The sequence below is a fragment of the Panthera pardus genome, unplaced genomic scaffold (assembly GCF_024362965.1).
Source record: "Panthera pardus isolate Hobbes unplaced genomic scaffold, ASM2436296v1 HiC_scaffold_21, whole genome shotgun sequence".
NCBI lineage: Eukaryota > Metazoa > Chordata > Mammalia > Carnivora > Felidae > Panthera > Panthera pardus.
The window spans coordinates 60,643,050-60,651,484 of NW_026526777.1; the positions used below are offsets into that span (position 1 = coordinate 60,643,050).

The following is an 8,435-nucleotide window of genomic DNA, read 5'->3' on the forward strand; positions in this document are numbered from 1 at the left end:
CATTTGCCCGGCACAAGGCCTGGCATCTGTTTGGTGCTTAATGCACATGTGCTCAATCAGTGAATCAGAGAGTGTAGGCAGCTAATTAGCTACGAAATTTTATGCAGTATGTCTTTACATGGAAAGATGTGAATGATATATAAATTAGGAAAAGCAAATTGCAGAACTATATAAATCCCATTTTTATAACAACAAAACACTGTAATTGTGCATGTGCAAAAATGCATATTTGTATCTTTCTTATCTACATATAGAAAAAAAAACCTAACTGTAAAAAGTATCTCTGGGCATTGCTGTTGGAGAAGTAGAGAAAGGGAAACTCCCGTGGTCAGTTTTTGAAAGGTCGTACATGAACCATGTATAAGATGGAAAATTTACCAAGTGAACACATACATAAAAGTGAACATTTTTTTCCTTTCTTCACACCAGCTCACATCCCACTGATAACTGTTTCCTGTAATTTACTGCCAAAAAATATTTAAAATTTGTTTAACGTTTATTTTTCGAGAGACAGAGCGCGAGTGGGGGAGGGGCAGAGAGAGAGAGAGAGAGAGAGAGAGAGAGAGAGAGAGAGAGGACACGGAATCTGGAGCAGGCTCCAGGCTCTGAGCTGTCAGCACAGAGCCCGACGTGGGGCTTGAACTCATGAATGGTGAGATCATGACCTGAGTGAATTCAAATACTTAACTGACTGAGCTACCCAAGCACCCTTATTGCCAAAAAATATTTTAATGCCTATATTCACATCATATACACATTTATTCTTGTAAAAATGTTACTCACTGTCCTGCTACTTGTTCTTTTGACACTTGAGGATATAGAACTGCTTTATTCTTTTCTCAGGGTCATCCTTAGTCCATTATATAGGTTTACTGTAATTCAGTTAATTTGACCCCTACTTTTTTTTTTTAAATTTTTTTTTAACGTTTATTTATTTTTGAGACAGAGAGACAGAGCATGAACGGGGGAGGGGCAGAGAGAGAGGGAGACACAGAATTGGAAACAGGCATTTGACCCCTACTTTTTTTTTTTTTTTAATTTTTTTTTTTAAACGTTTATTTATTTTTGAGACAGAGAGACAGAGCATGAACGGGGGAGGGGCAGAGAGAGAGGGAGACACAGAATCGGAAACAGGCTCTGAGCCATCAGCCCAGAGCCTGACGCGGGGCTCGAACTCACGGACCGCGAGATCTGACCTGAGCCGAAGTCGGACGCTTAACCGACTGAGCCACCCAGGCGCCCCTGACCCCTACTTTTGAACACTGAATGTTTCCAATCTTTTGCTGCTTCCAAACAATGTAGCATTAAATAGGTAAACAGGTACGTACATTTTGCTCAACATTTGCAACTATATATGGGGTAAATTTAAGGCAGAGGGATTAATGGTAAAAGGAGATGGGCATTTTTAGTTCTGATAAATATTGTCAAAGTATCCTCCAGAAAGAATGCATCAAGGTACATTTTCACCAACAGTTTATGAAAAGGCTCACTTTCTCCTCAGTCTTGCAGAAACAGGCACCACTAAAAATTGATGTTTGCCAATCAGATCAGTGAAACAACAATCTCATATCTTTATTCACTGTAGTTTATTTGCATTTATTTAATTATGAGTGAGGTTTTGCATCTTGTCATTTGCTTTCTGGAGTATTGCTCCTTTCCCGTGCAGCTTTAGCAATGTTTATATGGTCAAATATATTTTGTTTCCTGATGGCTTCTGGAGTTCATTCTTACTGAAAATGATCTTGCTTATCACAGATCATAAATTCTTCTAACTTCTTTCGTTTCTTATGTTTAAATCATTGATCCAGCCGGAATTTATTTTGGAGAGGAGAGGAATGTTTACTTTAACTTTGTAGACATCTGTATTGTTTGAGTTGTCTAAAATGAGCATACGTTTGCTTTGGCAATTTGAAAATTCCAGCAAAGGAAAAAAAAAAAGAAGAAGAAGAATAAAGGGTAAAAACCCACAGGACAAAGCCTGGAGGTGGAAACATCAGGTAAGAGCTATTTTAATACAGTGACCACCTATTATTTGTCAGGTTCGGTGCTAGGTACTGAAGACATAATAAGCGCCTGGACTGCGGCATTGACGATGGTAATGGGAAGGAAGGGAAGAATTGATGGAAGTGTTTAGCTCACAGAATGATCACCATGGCAACGGGAGCCTGAATCATCACTATGGAGACAAAGTGCTTGAAATTATGACTAGAGGGATAGCCTGACTCTGTTGGTGAGGATTTTGAAAAAAGGTAAACAGGTTGTTACAGATGTTTCAAAATGACACTGTTTCTCTCGGTGGAGGTTACTGGCTCTTTTTCCCCAGTGTTTTCATTTCAGGGAGGCCAGAGACAAAATAGTTCAAAGACAACATGGATTCAGACAAGCACGAGCTTGACTCAGTCATTGCTAGTCATGAATGCACCAGCCAGGGAACAGCCTTTTATTCAAAGAACTTACTATCTAATATAACATGTATTACATATAAAGTGTCCTGATGGTTTGGAGATCTGCTTGCCAGGATACCTTTTTTTTTTTTTTTTTTTTTGTGGGGAGAGAGGGCTACTCATACACTTTCTTCCCTGCAGCAATCATAAAGATGTCTATCCCACACTTACGGCCCCAAGAGAAACTTACGCACGGTTGGGAGTGGGGCTTTGTTTTAATGGGAGATTTGAGTTGGGCTTGAGGTATACCCCTGTGCCATTTGATTATACCAATATGCGGTAGGCTTCACCGGCTCATCAGTACAGGCTGTGATCAACGTCCAGATAATAATGCCTCCTAGCCCCTCTCTCCCATCCATTCACACAGGACCTCCAGCCTCACGCTCAGGGATGAGAGGGACTTGGGCAGTCCCCAGGGCAGGGGGATTCATACAAGTGCTGGTCAGCTTTTGACACCACTGTATTTCTGCCACACTGGCTCTGGACACTGCTCCTTGCCCCGCCTGTGACCCCTGCTCATGTCACCGCTGACTGTGTCCCTCGATGCCCAGCCACCCTGTCAGCCTAAACAAGGTAGGTCACTGCTCCCGTTTTACCAGTTCACCCTACACTCTTCCCTGATCCCCATAGCTTAGCCCCAACCAGATTTTCACTTTGGGTGGGTATTTTCTTAAAGTTCAAGGACAACCAAAGGGCAGCGTAGAGCTGGTTATCAGATGAGACTACTTTTATCAGAGGAGCCAGGCCCAGTCTCCACCGCGTGACAGAGGCCAATTTACCTCCAACCTCGAATGCCCTCAACACATCTATATTCCTTTGCATAAAGTGATCCTGTACAATTGGTTTCTGATTTGAGCCGTAGCAAACACCTTGGAACTTGCCTCTTTTAATTCAGTCACAGCAGCGTTCCCTCCCTCCAGGAATGTTTGAGGTTCCCGGCCCACAGGCCTCTGCTCTAACAGGTGCCACAGGCGCTCTGCACCGTAAACCACTTGGAGGGGAGGGTTTTAGGAGGAAAACTGTGAGGAACAGTTGCTCACTGAAATCACCTGGTTGGGGGATGAGCGCTTCGAAACATACTGATACCTCGGTTTCATTTTGCAGACGTTCTAATTTAATCAGTCTGGAGTGTGGCTTGGGCATGGAGTTACTGGAAATTTCCTCAGGTGATTCTAACACCAAAGCTGAGAAACTACTTTCATCAAAGTTCTACTGGGGCAAATTAAACAGAAATAATTCTGTTAGAGAAAGCAAACTCCAGTCATCTTGGGCCTTACCAGATTTCAGAAATGGGGGGTGGATACCTTTCATGTCTCCCGTAGGTCCCTTGGAGCTCCCCAGAGTAAGCAAATAGAATCAACTCTATTGCCCTGGGCTGTTTGGTTCCTAGGGGCTCCCTCATGACATGGAAACTGGATTGGATATGAGAGTAATTTGTGTGGATATATTAAGTGCTTGGTAACTGGTTATTAACATTATCATCTGATCAGAAGCTGGCTGTGATGGGCCTTAGGTAGACGGTGCCCTCCTTCCAACTGGCACATAAAGAAAAGGCCGAGGCCCCTGTTACTGGCATCCTACAAAATCCCGTCGTCCCAGTCTCCCAGCAATTCTGTAGGTACTGTGGGGTATGAGGCTGCTTAGCAGTGCCTCATAGCTAGTAATGAAGTGACCTCCCATTACTGTCCATTTGGTATTAGACAGACGTCCGTCAAAGTCACTTGTCATAGAAGCAGCCAAATTTCATGAATCTGGTTTACACCGGCCGTAACCTTCTCCACACACAAATTTAAACAGAGGGTCCCAACAGATCATAATGATGGAGGAGTAGCATGTTTTATTTGCTTGTTTTCGTTTGGTTTTGAAGTCCCAAGCCTCGAGAACCCTACCGGGGAACCTAAGAGTAAAGCCAACAGATACAATGTCACAGAGTTTGTTTCAAATAACACATAGAACTGGCAATAGCCCTACTTCCATGTGGGAGAAACCTGGATGGAACTTGCCTAGTGTTCCTGGACTGGAGTCAACCGTTCAGACATTATTTTCTAGGTCTGGACTCTTCAGGACAGTGGTAACTGGGGGAGGCAATAAACCCAGGCACCAGACATTTTTTTTTGCTAAAAATAAAAATAAAAATAGAAAGAAAGAAAAGAATATTCTGCCTAAATCTCCTAACCTGGCTGATGTGCACAGGCTGAGGTCAGGGCAGCGCGTAGAGGAGTCTCTTGTAACACGGATACAGGACGTGCATGAGCTCTGTCCCCACAGTGTGCAGGAATCATGGGATTGCAGGGAGCTGTAGTATAATGTATAAGGCAGATGGTTGCTTTAAAGGATGGTGTCAGCTGTAGTGGTTGGAGGGCATCAGGAATTTTCACTGTTCTTCAGCTTGTCTCAGATGAAATCCTTGGGAAGAGGTGGTCTGAAACACCTGTGAGAAATCACCCTGCCGACCCAGTCAAAGGAGGGATGCGGAGACTCAGAGCACAGCAAAGCAAGGCTTTAATCAATGTTCTTGCAAGAGCAGGTGTCTGATGGACAGGCACACTGGGGCAGTCACAGCAGACAATTTATCTCCCAGCACGCAGGTCCCTCCCCCGGTTCCTCATTGGCCGAGTACTACAGAGGTTACAGCCTTACCTGGGTGTCGCCTATGCCCATGTAAAGGCAAAAAGTAGTCTGTTTGGAACAAATGTACATTCCCTGAGGTGACGCAGGGACTTTCAGTTCCTCCTCCCTCTGCTCTTTGCAAAGCCTGTGAAAATAAGCCTGTGAAACAAAGAGGTGGGGGGGGGGGGGGGGGGCGGGAAGAAGAACCAGGAAGTGAAATGTCTAAGGTTTGGGACTCCATTGTAAGGCGGGGGTGGGGTGGGGGCGTGGGTTCGTACGTATTTCCAATAGGTTGTAAACCTGTTGTTAATTAGACAGCACAGCTTTTATTTGCTATTTCTGAAAATGAATCATCTCCCTCACTTCCCACAACCTCTAATAGAGTGAGCACTAGAACACGGTAGCTAGCGTATCTGCTCGGGAGTGGGACTGGCTGGGCTCCACTCCAACTATGCCAGGGATTAGCTGTGTAACTAACTGTAGGCAAGTTTCTCACCCCTCTAAGGCAATTCATCTCCCCGTCAAATAAGAGTGATAAGAAGGGTACCCACCTAGGAGAGTTGGGGGGAGGATTAAACAGAGTACTATGGTATTAACAAGGTACTGTACCTGGGGCGACCTGATTGGGTGGAGGCCTGGGGCACGCGTGGTGAAAGAATTCACCCAAGGAAGAACAAAGGAGATAGAAGTTTATCGAATACACCGCGAGGGAGCAGCGGGCAGGATAGCAAAGGAGAGGCTGTCTGCCAGGAAGCCGCGGTGGGTGGGGGCTGTAGTTAAAGGGCAGAGTGAGGAGTTATGGGAAAGTTCGCAAGTGTCCCTTTTTTGGTAACTGTGCCTGGTTGTAAGTGGCCTATTGGTCAGTTAGGGCCTACGGAGGTCTGCAGGTGGGTGGCTTAATTCAGCTCAGGTGGTGGCTGTGGGCCCTGCCTTGTTCAAGTTTCCATTGCTCAAGTCTGTTGCCTAAAAGTGGCCCCTACATGATGTAAATGTAAGGTAGTGTGATAATAACGGTACCTTCCTCATAGGGTTGTTGTGGAGATTAAACAAAGCATTACGAAAACATTCCGCTCGACGCTTTGGTAGACATTAAGTGCTCAGGGGAGTTAACGTTTATTATTATGGTTATCACGGCAAAGGAGATAAGCCCGTGGGCTGGGATCAGTCAGACCTGGGTTCCAGTCTTAACTCTACCACTCATTTTATAACCTAGGACAACTTACTTTTCCTGGGCCTCAGTTTCCTCCCCTGTGGCATGCAGATAGCAGCCGTTGGTACCTCCAGTGGGTTATGGTCTGGACTAAAGGAGGCAACGTCAGTAGCTTTGCCTGGCTCCTAGCAGGAGCCAGCTATCTTTACTGATTAGGGTCTGATGAGAAAGGCAGCTCACAGGGGACTTTCTGCTCTCTTTCTCCTTCCAAGCCCAAGCTCTCAGGGTTGGGTGAGCTTTGCAGGCCTTCACCACCCCCACTGCTCTAAGGCCCCTTTGGTCCTCAGCTCCCAGACTGCTCCCAAATATGGCAATTCAATTTCTTCCTGTAGGTAACAACCTTGTCGGGAGTTTGGCAATGCTTTTGAGTCCATCGCTGGCAGAAGCTTTATGGTGGCCTAATGTGCGGTCCCTGTCGACCAGTTAAACCTGAACAGTCCAGTGGACAGCGTCCTTCAAAATTCTTGGAGGGTCTGAGAACACCCACCTTTGGACGTCGAAGGTGTGGGGGTCGGAAGGCTTCAAATCCGTTGGAGGAAAGCGGCCACCTACCAAAGGGCCACCCGAGCCCCGCCAGTGGCCAATCGTAGCTTCCAGAGGGGCGGGGAGAGGGGTGCGGTGCTCCGGACTCGGATGCCTAAGACCCGAAATCCTCGCTGGCAGCCCCGGCGTCCCGGAGGAGGGATTAGCGCACATCACCCCCTTGTGGCCGGCCAGCAGCCACCGGCCAGTCGGTGCGCGCCCGCGCGGTCCCTCCCGCAGGTAGGAAAGACCGGCCGAGCTGCTGCGGGACACCTCGGCCGCGGCGGGGACCAGCTCTGAATCTTTGCCTTGCTTCTCGGACACAGGTGCTCTGGTGCTGTACCCAGCACTGCCCGGCTCCGCAGAAAGATTCCTCTGCCCAAAGCCACCTACCGCTTCCATCCAGCCTGCGGGAGGCGGGACTTGAAATCCGAGGGGCGTGTGCGCGGCGCTAGGACCCGGAGTTCGCTGAGTCGCCCCCAGGACTTGGGCCACCGCACAGAATGTCCTTCCCGCGGGACCAGGCCCACCGACCTCGCCGCCAGAGCAGGTGGGTTCTTGGGACTTGTTAGAGCCCAGCACGCACGTGCGTCGCTGCTCGCGACACTCAACCTGGGCCAAGGGGACGGGACCGAGGCCAGCGTGTGGGCTGGCCCCGGGCCGAAAGGCCGTTCTGCGCTCGAGGCTACCGAAACCTGCGCAATGTCACTTCCAGTCCAACAGCCGGCTGGTCACCACTGGACCACCACCTCCTCGGGGAGGGGCAGGACCCGCCCGGGCCGGGAGGGGGTTCCTTTTTCTCCACGCAGAAATTATTGGGGGCTGCCCTAGAGCAGCCTTGGCGGGGTACCCTTGGGTGGGGCTGAACGTAGACATCCCAGGTCGGCGATAGCTCCAATTGCCCGAAGGGAGACCGGGCAACCCAAATTGGGTTTGCAAATCCAAGAACCCAAACTGCCTCTTGAGAAAGAAGTGGTGGAAAAGCTGGGACCCAGTATTAAAGAACCTACAACTCAGGCTTTCCTTTATCACGTGACCCTCCTGCGTTTTCTTTGGAATAAAGCTTCCGTGAATTAGGCAAGAGGTGGGGGTCATTCTTTGAGGCGTCAGAAAAATTGTAACAGTGTTATCTTCCGTCCACCCATATGCAAAGCAGCCATCTACCTTCAGCAGCCCATCCTGACCCCACAAATAAGTACCTATCAACACAGAGCTCCTTTGAAAACGTAGAGGAAATGGACAAGTATACAGAAAAACACATCAATTAACGAAAAACAATATAAGAAAACATAGGAAACCCAAATAATCAGGGAATGGAATTGGAATTTAAAAAAAGAAATCTAGGGGTGCCTGGATGGCTCAGTCTGCGGAGCTTTGGACTTCAGCTCAGGTCATGATCTCATAGCTTGTGGGTTCGAGCCCCATATCTGGCTGTGTGCTGACAGCTCAGAGCCTGGAGCCTGCTTCAGAGTCTGTGTCTCCCTCCCTCTCAGCCCCTCCCCAACTCGCACTCTGTCTCTCTCTCTCTCTCTCTCTCTCTCTCTCTCTCAAAAATAAATAAATATTAAAAAAAAAAATCTATTCTCTTCTTCACCAGAGCAGGCTCAGATGATTTCACAGAGAAATTTTCTCCAATTTTCAAAGAACAG

The 8,435-nt window shown here is 47.6% G+C and overlaps 1 long non-coding RNA gene across 1 annotated transcript; it reads right to left on the reverse strand.

Annotated features, from left to right (window-relative positions):
• Positions 1-4,568: 4,568 nt before the first annotated feature.
• Positions 4,569-5,205, reverse strand: LOC109250531 (uncharacterized). Its single transcript, XR_002073061.2, has 2 exons — positions 5,085-5,205; positions 4,569-4,890 (listed from the first exon to the last, which is right to left on the reverse strand). It is a non-coding gene; the product is annotated as an uncharacterized LOC109250531 (long non-coding RNA).
• Positions 5,206-8,435: the final 3,230 nt, after the last annotated feature.